This window comes from Schistocerca piceifrons, chromosome 10 (assembly GCF_021461385.2).
Source record: "Schistocerca piceifrons isolate TAMUIC-IGC-003096 chromosome 10, iqSchPice1.1, whole genome shotgun sequence".
NCBI lineage: Eukaryota > Metazoa > Arthropoda > Insecta > Orthoptera > Acrididae > Schistocerca > Schistocerca piceifrons.
Window position 1 is genome coordinate 68,644,592 of NC_060147.1, and position 15,083 is coordinate 68,659,674.

Sequence of the window (15,083 nt, forward strand, 5' to 3'; positions counted from 1 at the left end):
GTTTGGACATCATATTATGTACAGTGTCTAATCTGTTAAGTTTGGCATCAACAAAGGTTGTTTTTCTGGTTTACTCCTAGGAAAGTTTGATATTTAATTGGTTAATGCTGACATAAGAACCTTCTATGGCACACCGCGTCTGTTATTATCAATTGCTTGCTTAAAATCGGTAATTGCTTTGTTATAGTTCCGTTAAGGTTTTGCCCTCAGTCGAATTTCTTTGATATATAGCACAAATGTTTAGAAACCACGTCTTGTTACCGTATTTCACAGTGTCTGTTAATTATGGAGTATCTGCTGTAATCAACAACTTCTGTTAACACCTTCTTTGTTGGTTGTAGAAATTGTTTGTTGAGTCATGTGCATTGTGTCAACGAACCAGACATAACCGGTAATTTGTTTCTCTAAATGGTTCTAGAGAACTTTTTATTACCAAACGTAATTTTTAGCACCACCGAAAATAATTTCAAGTTCAGCCCCACCACACAGCATCACTTTCTTTAGCTCCTCTTGTGCTTATTATTTTTGCCAATTTCACGACAATGACCATCTTCGCAGATCACACCCTTAAATGCTTCATGGAAGAAACAGGGCAGCCGTGTCGGGAATTGCCCAACGTAAAACGTTCCCCATACATTGGAAGCCCCTCCCATGCGGGATACGTGGCTCACCATGACTTGTCTCTATAAATGCCGTATTTCGAACACAACCGATCTTGGATAAAGCAATTCAATACTTAACTAGTACATTATATACGTAACTTTGTGTCAGGGTAGATTTAAGTAGTTTAATACGAAAGAATAAGTACTGGACTAAAGAATACTTTGCTCTTACATATTCTTGAGAGACAATGAATCCGTAATTTTCGTGAGTGTGTATGTATTTGTGTGATTGAGTGAAAGTCTCAAAGCCGTAGAGTAAAATGGATCCAAGTCTATTTTATTGGGCATATGCTTACGTGACAGTGTATTTTTCAAAGTGGGGACTAGTGATGAAAATCACGCTGGACACAGCTATTTTAAAGTTAATTAGACGAATTAGTGGTATCTTACAAGTAGTATCCACAAAGTTCGGCCATACGTAAAGGATTTTCGTGGGTGACCCAGTCCACTCCACAGCGTTAATATTCAATGTCTTAGCATGACACATCTTCCTTGAATTTGCTTATATATTTCCCTACAATTCATTAAGTAAACTTGTGGTTTCAACGTCCATTCCGAAGTGGTGTGTGTCCAGATTCATGTGTATGGTATTTAATAGATACTTAGATTGAAGGCATCCATTGATATATTTTCTTAAACACATAAATATTTAACGTGTGGCACAGCTGTCTATCACTGCTTGGACTTATTTACATGCTGTAGTTACGGGCTGTTATGCATCAACACGCGCCAAGTGTATTTGTCAGTTTGAAACCCTCTTGGTGTAAACAAATACAATTCTCTTCTTCTAAAAGTCAAGTGACGCATTCTCTCCTCCTAATAATCCCACTCCAACGAGAAAACTGTATAGTTAACAATAATAGAGAATATTAGATTTTCCAGCCATTATTACAGATAGCAGAAGTTCTAAGAAGTTTCGTTTTCAGTCTTCTTCATAATTGCACTTTAATATTTAAATCAGTTCCTTTCCACAGTCCATTTAAATCGGTATACTATCCGCAACTATCCTGCAGTTATTACCGTCACATTTCAATGACTCCTTCGGTTGTTAGACCTTCCGAACATTTTAGTTCTATATAGGGCACGCTATTAGGAAGTTTCATGTCAGATATTGCATACCTTGCTCCCATATCAAACTTAGAGAATAAGGAACCTTAATCATTCTAGAGTGTGGTTTTAAGTCCACCTAGCTGTAAAACTCCCAACCATTTCAATTGCGTGTAGTGTCTTTGTCAATTTCCGCTCTCTGCAACTGTGATAGTACGTGAGTCCATTTCTCCTCTTCTACGAGAGCCAACATGGACAATCGGTGTCTCCTAAGGATTTAGTATTGCTGTTCGTAAAGTAGCTCGTGCAATTTAATACAATCGAATGCAAGTTTAGGCTAAGACTGGCGAAGGTATTAATTGAATTTTTTTTTTATTTTGCTCACATAGAGTCACGTTGTGACTGTGTGAGAGAAATGTATGTATAACCTCCTCGAATCCGAATTATCAGTACTTAGGTATAAAATTAAATCTTCGTGTAACCCGACGCAGGTACTGTATAATCGACAAATCTGCGCTGTACACTCACTGAACCTGCGACGTCGGTTTCGGCAACAGAACGTTAGTGTTCAGAACTAACTTCCTAACAAACCCTCAAGCAATCACGTAAAATTCCGATTTTTACGGTATACGAATTTTCCGAGTGGCAGCACTGGTTGAACCACAAATCCGGTACATCGCAGAAATTTGACGCTTTGAATAGTCAACCTCACCACGTGGGATTTAATTTGCGTAACTCTTCGGAATTTCTTCCTAGCTTTGACTCTCATGTACTGCACGAAAAGGTTATTTTGAACTCAAAGAACCCACATGGAGAAAATGTCCCTATAGGCTGCCGTAGGAGGCTTCATCAAACCAATGAGTGCTTGCGTATGGTTGTGTAGTTTTATGCTGCGACAGCATTTTTTTTGTTGTAGCTATAAATATATGTGTGTTGTGAAAGTAATGTTAGGTAATTTTACCATAGTAATACTTAAAAACAAATTCTGCGAACCATGTATCCACGTATGTAACCCAGTTCACCACTTGTAAGCAATTTTTTTGCGTGAATCAGGTGGAACAAAGATGGAGGCCACCTGCCGACTTTAGGAGTTGTGTATATACGTATAAATGCAAATATGAAAATGTTCAGTGTCATGTTTTTTATGAACAGTATGTGCCATTGATGTTAGGCTGATAAGCTATACGTAGAACTAACTGTGCAGCGTAGTTTAATATTATTAGGTAACAGTATCGAATTTCCTGCTTCACAAGCTGACGTATACCTTCTCTCCAAGAACAATGTTTCTTAAACGCAGCTGAGAACTTTAAAGTGTCTAGTTTTAGCGTCAATAGTTTTTGTTATCTTCGTTTACATAACGATAAGTGATGGATGTTTTTACTTTTCTGTCTGTAAATAAATGTAGTCGTTCTAATTAGAAATTTTTGAACGCTTCCAATGTTACTGTTAACGCATTTTTCATGTTACGTTCTAAACAATAGTAAAATATACGTTTCTGTGTAAGGCTTGGACGCAGACATGGGCTACATCTGAAAACAGAGTGAAAAGTGGAAACGCCCCGAAGGCGATGATTTCTTAAAATTTAATTTCTCCTTTTCATTCCTAGATGAATAAAAGAATACATTATAATTTTATCCATATTTGTTAAAAATGTTTTTTGGATGGAAAGTTTAGCGTTTTATAGCATTGTTTTCCTTGAAAATATCGAAAAAGTTTCGTCCAACCGTTGAGTTTCCTTTTCTAATGGCTGTTTAGGTTGGTTCAAGACTGTAAAATTAACCTATGTAAATAGTGAATCAACTGTTCGTAAGATTTCGAGTTGTTAGTTTTTTAAAATTTGGTTTTACATTGTAACGACGAGAGCAAATATTCCATCTGTCTGGCTCCTGCAGTGGGCAAGATGGTTTGATAGCAACAAGGTAAAGAATGCAATTGAAAAATATAATTCTTTTCCCTTGAAATAAACATTAGATCCAATATTTTGCCTTTAAGAAAGGAACTTTGTTAATTTTTTGGCTAATTTCGTTAGAGTCTTTATTCTGTTCGTTTGTAAATGTGCAAATCAGTTAGTGTTAACTTTTCTAAACCATAAAAAACTCTTGTTGTAAAAAGTAGCCAATGAGCAAAAGCTGAGACAAGCTATATTTCATTTTCCATATGGAGAATTGACGTAGCGGGCACGCCTGGCAAAACAGGAATTTGCAAACACTCTACTGCGTGCATTTTCAGTATATGGAAATGAGTAGCTCATTACTGTTGAACAGGCTACATTCTGTCCGGTCTCTCATATTGTCTGTTGCATTACAAAAGTTCTTATAGCCTCTCCCAGTAAAACCAAAACCCTCACTCCACCTTCCCACGTCCATCCTTCCCTCGCAATAAGTATTTGACTTTTGAATAATGGAAACATGACAAATGTAATACAGTGAGCTAGTTGTATTGGTAATCGTCTTACAGTTAGAAAATTGTAGCTTAGAATATACAAGAAAATGTTCTTCTCGAAAAAGAGGCAATTTCTGCTTTCTATTTCATTTCGAAATAAAAAATAAAGAAACCATTTTCCCTCACCACTCAGTATACAAAATAATGTATCTGGTATCTACAACATTGTGTAAATAAAGGTTTAGTACATATAATATATGGCTTTTTATTGACTTACCGGAATTTACAGTCACCCACAATCAATGTGTGTTAAGAATCTGTATGGTATATTGGTTGCAGTCAATGACGCAGACAACATATCACAGGAGAGTCAGTGGAAAAGAGCCACAAATTTTCTGTTAATGGAGAGTTAATTCTCTGTCTCATCTTGTATTTTAAACACAATTCATGAGTAAGGTATACTAGTTTTATTTCAGTCTTGACTGTATCTGTAAGTATAGTTGGTTCACTGAAAGCGGAAATAATGTCGCACAAAACACTTCACTGGATGTATCTGCAACGAAAAAGTGTGACAAAAATGTTGAGAATAAAATATTTTCAGTTACTAAGTCAAATCATATCTGATGTACACCCAGGATATTTGTTTACAACCATAGTCAAAAGTAAAGCTGATGGTCACTCTGTAACATTCATGGGTACAATGGCAGTGATATTTAAAGCCTGGGTTTTGAACCTAGTTTGTCCTGACTTACGAAGTGGAAACATTTCATATAATGATTCTTTCGCAAAAGACCATGATATTATTTTAAATAATCCCCACCCCCCTTCAAGGCCCAAATAATTCCTCTTAACGTCGAGTGTCTGTATGTGCAGAACTGGATTCTAAATTCGTGTGAAATAAATTAAGGATAATTACGTACCCTCTTGGAAAAAAGACACTTTCTTCCATTTTTAAAGTTTACAGATAAAGTATTTTTGCTCAGGTTTAATCTCTCGTCCAGTATTAAACCGATATCTCTAACAGAAGAACTGAAATGGATTTCTATATTATTTACAACATTTAGAGGTATATGCAGAAGTGATTCGCGTATATGTCAGCCTGAGCATCCTCTGTCTCGGTGAAGGTAAGTTAGGATAGAAAAATACTGTAACCTGATTTCGGCAGAGTGGTCACACATGTACACATATAATTCCCGCATTGCATTGGATCATATATCACCGTGGCTATGTTCGATATATCACCGTGGCTATGTTCGCTAACTACAATTTTTTTTAATGCTTCTCTGACTCCTCGTGTGCAAGTAAAATACACTTCAAGCAAATAAATGAGCAATGAAATTGAAAGCTTAACACGTACAGCGTAATTCCCTCGTACAGATTCAAATCCAACCAGCACCTGATTTAGCTCGACGTCTTACAGTAAATGAACTAACAAGTAAAGAACAAATGATATTAGTCGTTAAACAAATGTTGTTGTTGTTGTGGTCTTCAGTCCTGAGACTGGTTTGATGCAACTCTCCATGCTACTCTATCCTGTGCAAGCTTCTTCATCTCCCAGTACCTACTGCAACCTACATCCTTCTGAATCTGCTTAGTGTATTCATCTCTTGGTCTCCCTCTACGATTTTTACCTTCCACGCAGCCCTCCAATGCTAAATTTGTGATCCCTTGATGCCTCAAAACATGTCCTACCAACCGATCCCTTCTTCTAGTCAGGTTGTGCCACAAACTTCTCTTCTCCCCAATCCTATTCAATACCTCCTCATTAGTTACGTGATCTACCCACCTTATCTTCAGCATTCTTCTGTAGCACCACATTTCGAAAGCTTCTATTCTCTTCTTGTCCAAACTAGTTATCGTCCATGTTTCACTTCCATGCGTGGCTACACTCCATACAAATACTTTCAGAAACGACTTCCTGACACCCAAATCCATACTCAATGTTAACAAACTTCTCTTCTTCAGAAACGATTTCCTTTCCATTGCCAGTCTACATTTTATATACTCTCTACTTCGACCATCATCAGTTATTTTACTCCCTAAATAGCAAAACTCCTTTACTACTTTAAGTGTCTCATTTCCTAATCTAATTCCCTCAGCATCACCCGATTTAATTTGACTACATTCCATTATCCTCGTTTTGCTTTTGTTGATGTTCATCTTATATCCTCCTCTCAAGACACTGTCCATTCCGTTCAACTGCTCTTCCAAGTCCTTTGCTGTCTCTGACGGAACTACAATGTCATCGGCGAACCTCAAAGTTTTTATTTCTTCTCCATGGATTTTAATACCTACTCCGAATTTTTCTTTTGTTTCCTTTACTGCTTGCTCAACGTACAGATTGAATAACATTGGGGAGAGGCTACAACCCCGTCTCATTGCCTTCCCAACCACTGCTTCCCCCTCATGCCCCTCGACTCTTATAACTGCCATCTGGTTTCTGTACAAATTGGTAATAGTCTTTCGCTCCCTGTATTTTACCCCTGCCACCTTCAGAATTTGAAAGAGAGTATTCCAGTTAACATTGTCAAAAGCTTTCTCTAAGTCTACAAATGCTAGAAACATAGGTTTGCCTGTTCTTAATCTTTCTTCTAAGATAAGTCGTAAGGTTAGTATTGCCTCACGTGTTCCAACATTTCTACGGAATCCAAACTGATCTTCCCCGAGGTCCGCTTCTACCAGTTTTTCCATTCGTCTGTAAAGAATTCGCGTTAGTATTTTGCAGCTGTGACTTATTAAACAGATAGTTCGGTAATTTTCACATCTGTCAACACCTGCTTTCTTTGGGATTGTAATTATTATATTCTTCTTGAAGTCTGAGGGTATTTCGCCTGTATCATACATCTTGCTCACCAGATGGTAGAGTTTTGTTGTGACTGGCTCTCCCAAGGCCATCAGTAGTTCTAATGGAATGTTGTCTACTCCCGGGGCCTTGTTTCGACTCAGGTCTTTCAGTGCTCTGTCAAACTCTTCACGCAGTATCTTATCTCCCATTTCGTCTTCATCTACATCCTCTTCCATTTCCATAATATTGTCCTCAAGTACATCGCCCTTGTATAGACCCTCTATATACTCCTTCCACCTTTCTGCCTTCCCTTCTTTGCTTAGAACTGGGTTGCCACCTGAGCTCTTGATATTCATACAAGTCGTTCTCTTCTCTCCAAAGGTCTCTTTAATTTTCCTGTAGGCAGTATCTATCTTACCCCTAGTGAGATAAGCCTCTACATACTTACATTTGTCCTCTAGCCATCCCTGCTTAGCCATTTTGCACTTCCTGTCGATCTCATTTTTGAGACGTTTGTATTCCTTTTCGCCTGCTTCATTTACTGCATTTTTATATTTTCTCCTTTCATCAATTAAATTCAATATTTCTTCTGTTACCCAAGGATTTCTATTAGCCCTCGTCTTTTTACCTACTTGATCGTCTGCTGCCTTCACTACTTCATCCCTCAGAGCTACCCATTCTTCTTCTACTGTATTTCTTTCCCCCATTTCTGTCAATTGTTCCCTTATGCTCTCCCTGAAACTCTCTACAACCTCTGGTTCTTTCAGTTTATCCAGGTCCCATCTCCTTAAATTCCCACCTTTTTGCAGTTTCTTCAGTTTCAATCTGCAGTTCATAACCAATAGATTGTGGTCAGAATCCACATCTGCCCCTGGAAATGTCTTACAATTTAAAACCTGGTTCCTAAATCTCTGTCTTACCATTATATAATCTATCTGATACCTTTTAGTATCTCCAGGATTCTTCCAAGTATACAACCTTCTTTTATGATTCTTGAACCAAGTGTTAGCTATGATTAAGTTATACTCTGTGCAAAATTCTACAAGGCGGCTTCCTCTTTCATTTCTTCCCCCCAATCCATATTCACCTACTATGTTTCCTTCTCTCCCTTTTCCTACTGACGAATTCCAGTCACCCATGACTATTAAATTTTCGTCTCCCTTCACTACCTGAATAATTTCTTTTATCTCGTCATACATTTCATCAATTTCTTCATCATCTGCAGAGCTAGTTGGCATATAAACTTGTACTACTGTAGTAGGCATGGGCTTTGTGTCTATCTTGGCCACAATAATGCGTTCACTATGCTGTTTGTAGTAGCTAACCCGCACTCCTATTTTTTTATTCATTATTAAACCTACTCCTGCATTACCCCTATTTGATTTTGTATTTATAACCCCGTAATCACCTGACCAAAAGTCTTGTTCCTCCTGCCACCGAACTTCACTAATTCCCACTATATCTAACTTTAACCTATCCATTTCCCTTTTTAAATTTTCTAACCTACCTGCCCGATTAAGGGATCTGACATTCCACGCTCCGATCCGTAGAACGCCAGTTTTCTTTCTCCTGATGACGACGTCCTCTTGAGTAGTCCCCGCCCGGAGATCCGAATAGGGGACTATTTTACCTGCGGAATATTTTACCCAAGAACACGCCATCATCATTTAATCATATAGTAAAGCTGCATGTCCTCAGGAAAAATTACGGCTGTAGTTTCCCCTTGCTTTCAGCCGTTCGCAGTACCAGCACAGCAAGACCGTTTTGGTTAATGTTACAAGGCCAGATCAGTCAATCATCCAGACTGTTGCTCCCGCAACTACTGAAAAGGCTGCTGCCCCTCTTCAGGAACCACATGTTTGTCTGGCCTCTCAACAGATACCCCTCCGTTGTGGTTGCACCTACGGTACGGCCATCTGTATCGCTGAGGCACGCAAGCCTCCCCACCAACGGCAAGGTCCATGGTTCATGGGGGGGATTACACAAATAAGACATGTTAATTCCTACAGAAAGTAAAAACTGCAACCGCGCACTATTTATAATGTTTGTTTGTTGTCAACGAATAGCATCGTTACTAGTTCATACCAGTAGGTTCACTTTCACACTTAAAATTACATTACGCTGTACACGAGATGTTCGCTAAGTGTGGGCGAAGGCTTCTTGGGATGGTGATACTCTGCCGAAAAATGTCAGTTTTTTTGTAAAATGGTCTAACAGTGGATTATAAGAACGCAAGGATTTTCTTCATATATCTAAGGATTGTAATAACGTAAACAATTTCCTAATATATCTTACTCTTTAAAGACATAGCATCGATGGAGCCGAAGCTCTCAGAAAAACTGTCAAAAAATAACTTTACGAGATCACCCAAAGAAAAAGTAAAGATATAAATAACGTGATCATATCAAAACAAAAACATACCCGACATTTACGTTACAGTGTGCCACATAGACCACGTCACGTCATACCAGCTTAGACGTACAGCGAAACGAGTTCGTCGTGTAAATTGATCACTTCGAGTAAATAAGAAAATAGTGCTGCAAAAAAACTTGTATTTAAAGTAAACCATGTCTAGAACAACTTCTTAAGACGTTTACGTTGTTACAATCCATTGTTAGGTCCATTTGCAATAAAAATAATCATTTTTTGCTGTAGGGCACCACAACGTCAATAAATCTTCGGCACATTCCGTGTACATCCCATGTACGCTAAAAGGTTATTTTAAATTGCTTCTAAAGTGAATCTGCCAGTTCGAAACTCGTGAAGGCACTATTTAGTATCAGTAAAGGTCATTAACAGTGACTGGTTGCTCATCTTACTTTATTGTAAGAACTAATTTTTATTTTCACACTGAGAGAGTGTCAACAGTTAGCCATAAACATGATGATAATACTGCCCAAGAAAAACAAAACTTTTGGATGTTTCCTTCACTTCATGAGACAAATATTACTAGTTTTGAGTTTAGAAATACGAATGTGACAAAGAAAATTTTTTATTAACTCTCGTTTCCGTGATATGCCATAGGTGGAAGCATTTTATTTTATCATATTAAGAAAAAATTGTATAATTTAATTACATGTGGCAACGACTAAGACAATCCATTTTATATTTTTTTTAATGACATTTGAGTTCCAGGAGGTCTAAATTGATAGAACAATACCTGACAGTTGGTTGGATCTGAAGAGAATCATGTGAGGCCTATAAGAGAGATTGCTGTCTTTTGGCATGCATCCTTCGCATTCCGGAGTACCTCTACACACAGATCAGCAGTATTCCGAAAGCATTAAATCTTTGCAGTGGCCCCGGTATCTGTGTTCAGTTACGGAAATATACTCAGTGTTCATCGCTGATTACATAACTAGGGGGGGGGGGGGGGGGGAGGGAAAGTCTGTTTGAGCAGAGAAACTGGATTTTAACGCACATGTTGAGACCTAGTTATGTTATTTTTGCAGAAGTGCTGTCACCAACTTAATGTAGTTTTCATCTCTTTTCTTGCTAAAAAAATCCCTAGATGACCCCTTCAGAGTTTCCAGCTCCTCCTTTTCTTTCCTCTCCAAAAGTCCGTCAAACGCGGGATCCTTAACAAGCTGTCAGACCTGTGGCCCAAGAAAAAAAACTTCCTTAACTTTTGTATCCTTTAATGTAGCATATTAGTCTCTTAAGTGCTTAAAGGCCTGTTCATCTCGATTCATACTTTGAACAACTTTTTTTCTTCAAACCCAGCTTCATATGAAGGGCAGCAAGACCACCACCTGGTTCCGTGAAAGGCTCGGCAAAGACATTTTCCTCGCTAGAATGAAGTTTTCTTGCAGGATGAATATAGTGCTGTTTCTTTTCTCTACTGTCCTACGTTCCCAAAAATCAAAAGTATTTAGTGAGCCGAACAGCGTTCCTAAGAGTACAGCGATGGTTTTTAGGTCGACACAACTTTTGTTGAACGTATTTAACTGAGTCGAGGATGAGTGCAATGTTGGCGTAGTTCTGCTTGTGAACTGTATGACCATCAGGATTGGGAGGAAGGCAGTTGCCGTTGTGAAGCAACACAGCTTTCAAACTAGGCTTGTATCATGATGCAGGTTCAAAGTTTCATCACGATATTAACGCCGCCGCAAACAACGAAACAAATACTTGGATCACTATGGCGGTGTTTGAACTGTGAAGACCTGACGTCACGTTGGAGAACATGCCATTGTTTTGTTCCTGACTAGAAGTTCTGCCTTCTCCTCGGAGAAACCAAGGCCTCTATTCGACGCAATTACCTGGTTTATTATCTTTTTCGTCGAAATCAGTGTCATGGAATGTGGAAGACTTGTTGTGTTCTTCCTTCGTACTGTCTACATTTTCTACCTCAAGCTCGTGATTTTGGGGCGAAGTAGGAACTGGTAAGCTAATTCAATACGGAACATGTCGAATAACAGTTGGAGTAGTAGGGTATTGAACTGTACGTCATTTTATCTTTGACAATCCTGCCTTTATAGGTGAAGTGAAGCATAATAGCTGTTATCTCTGTGGCTTGTCATCTCTCGGCAAAGCACAGCCACAGAAAGGCATAGTATACCTTTTTTTTCCAGTCATTATCGTAGTTCAAGTGAACAAGAATTGTCATACACACTAACGGAAAAAATCACGTCACCAAGGAGGAGTTGCGCAACATGAAGTCGGTAAGCGTGTTCCTGTTTCTGAAAAGTAGCGTCGGTTCAATTTTCGGGCCAGACTCATAAGAGTTGCCCCAGTAGCTCCTCTGCTTGAATACAAATCAGGTTTGCTTTAAGTACGCGCTGTAATTATCGTGAGCCTTAGTTACGTTTGAGTTACAACGAAAAACACGATGTGCAGAATGTCAACATGTTGCCTTCGCCTGCCCTATCACCAGTCTCCAGTCGAGCACATATGGACTGTCATCGGATGACAGCTCCAGTGTCATTCGCAAAAAGCATTATCCGGCCCTATATTGACTGACCAATAGCGATAGGCATGGAGCTCCATCCCACAAACTGACATACCGCTCCTGTAGAACACAGCTGATGCACGTTTGCATGCTTGCATTCAACATTCTGGGAGTTAAAAAAAAATGGCTCTGAGCACTATGGGACTCAACTTCTGAGGTCATTAGTCCCCTAGAACTAGTTAAACCTAACTAACCTAAGGACATCACAAACATCCATGCCCGAGGCAGGATTCGAACCTGCGACCGTAGCGGTCTTGCGGTTCCAGACCGCAGCGCCTTTAACCGCACGGCCACTTCGGCCGGCCTCTGGGAGTTAAACCGGTTGTTAATGTACCAACATTTCACATTTGCAGTGGCATGTTTCACAGTTAAATTAACCTGTGATTTTGATTTGTTAATCACTTAAAAACGTTACCTAGACAAATATATCCCGTAAATTTCATTACTCTACATTAATTATTTCTTAGTGTAGCGACTTTTTTTTCTGTCAGTTGATATGGCGAGTTAGTATATCTGGTCCATTATCTTCAGTCTCCACAAATGTACAAAAATTATATACTTTCGTAGGCTTACAGGCACAGTGACATTTTGAATAAAATAACTTTGATTATTAGACCAAGTCATGAGAGCGCACTGTCCGCCCCGATAGCTGAATGGTCAGCATAAGGGACTGCCGCCGTCCTACGGGCCCGGGTTCGATTCCCGGCTGGGTCGGGGATTTTTTACGCTCAGGGACTGGGTTGTCTTCATCATCATTTCATACCGATACGGCGCGCAGGACGCCAAATGTGGCGTCGAATGTAATAAGACTTGCACCAAGGCGGCCGGACCTGCCCCGTAAGGGGTCTCCAGGCCAATGACGCCAAACGCTCATTTCCATTTCATTAGAGCGCACTACTTCAACTTCACTTCAGGGACACTGCAAAGTCAGTCGAAACGTCGCCAATTCATTTTCTTCCGTGTTTTATAATGACGCTGCCAAAATAGCCAAAATTATTTCATTCAAAACTAACAAAAATTATTCACTGAATTCACACGTTTTCGTAGCATTTTCAATTACCAAATTTTACCCTTGATAAGCACTCGGAAACCAAAAATTCTGCACAAATTACCACACAAAAAATATGAAACCCTACAAGCAGCTGGAGTTGTTTGTGTTTAGTCATTTAACAGCTGTGGCAACTCCAAAGACAAGTTTACCTCCAAAACTATAAATGTGCGGGGAAAAAATGACACATCGTTGTACTTGCAACGTAAGAGCTAATCCTTTATTTTTATGGTACTTCTTGAAATCAGCAGATGTATATTAATAAGAGTAAGTAATTCTTAAGCCCGAAACATTCTCGTTCTTTGAAGTGATAGGGCGAAATTGCCGTCAATGGGCCGGCTCGGTTTCCCTGTAGATACTGACAACAGGCGCACGCTAGCGGCCATTAAAGGTAACCCATGTAGCCAAAGATTCGCCATCTTAACGGCGAGTTGTTCCACAAAGACACGAAGCACCAATGAAAAAAGGTAAGATTTGTACTATGTCCTTGTTATTAACTAGTATTCATGACTGATCATCGTAGTGGTATGGTAATAGTGGTTAAATTTCTGCATCCATCATTGGAAAATGCGAATACTTCACCCCATTTTGTAATATTCATAGAATAAAGCTACGTGTTGTCGGTGGAGACTAGACGTTGTTAACCTATATAGTGCGAGTTGTCTTGAATGAGCCACTTAAAATTTTGTCTAATCTTAGGCTTAAATATATACGGAACGCCGTGCTGGATCCCAACGGCCTCGTATCACTAGCAGTCGAGATGACAGGCATCTTATCCGAATGGGTGTAACGGATCGTGCAGCCACGTCTCGATCCCTGAGTCAGCAGATGGGGAAGTTTGCAAGACAACAACCATCTGCACGAACAGTTCGACGACGTTTGCAGCAGCATGGACTATCAGCTCGGAGACCATATCTAAGGGTACCCTTGATGCTGCATCACAGACAGGAGCGCTTGCGATGGTGGTCTCAACGACGAACCTGCGTGCACGAATGGCAAAACGTCATTTTTTCGGATGAATCCATGTTCTGTTTACAGCATCATAATGGTCGCATCCGTGTTCGGTGACACCGCGGTGAACGCACATTGGAACCGTTCATTCGTCATCGCCATACTGGCGTATCACCCGGCGCGATGGTATGGGATGTCATTGGTTACACGTCTCGGTCACCTCTTGTTCGCATTGACGGTACTTTGAACTGCGGACGTTACATTTCAGATGTGTTACGACCCGTGGCTCTACCCTTCATTCGATCCCTGCGAAACCCTACGTTTCAGCAGGATAAAGAACGACGGCATGTTGCTGGTCCTGTACGGGCCTTTCTGGATACAGAAAATGTTCGACTGCTGCCCTGACCAGCATATTCTCCAGATCTCTCACCAATTGAAAACGTCTGGTCTGTGATGGCCGAGCAACTGGCTCGTCACAATACGCCAGTCACTACTCTTGATGAACTTTGGTATCGTGTTGAAGCTGCATGGGCTGCTGTACCTGTACACGCTATCCAAGCTCTGTTTGACTCAATGCCCAGGCGTATCAAGGCCGTCATTACGGCCAGAGGTGGTTGTTCTGGGTACTGATTTCTCAGGATCTATGCACCCAAATCGCGTGAAAATGTAATCACATGTCAGTTGTAGTATAATATATTTGTCCAATTGATACCCGTTTACCATCTGCATTTCTTCTTGGTGTAGCAATTTTAATGGCCAGTAGTGTATGTTTTACACTGGTTTGTAAGGTTCTGATATTCAGCTTCATTTTATAAGTTTCAAGGGCGATATTTCAACCTCTAGCCCCCTTGATTTCCAGTGCATGGTATTCGGATTTAGATGCTAACAAAAATCACCTCAAATAAAATAAAAAATTTCACATACTTACTTAGATGTGTGCAGTATTTAAGATCTGTTACATTGTAGCTCATCCACGAAAAGTGCTTGACTCAATGAAGGAAACCATTCCTTTTGATTGGGCCAAAGTGGCATATTTTTTTCTTTCAAATGTTTCACTAACAGTGAATGACTTGTGTGTCTACTGGAAACTAACCTCCATCCGAACTGTACCAACCAGCTGTCGTGTCATCCTCACCCGATAGGCGTCACTGCATGCGGAGAAGGAGGGGCTTGTGGTCAGCACACCGCCCTCCCAGATATTGTTAGTTGTCGACACTGGAGCCACTATTCCACAGTCAAGTAGGTCCTCACTTGGCCTCC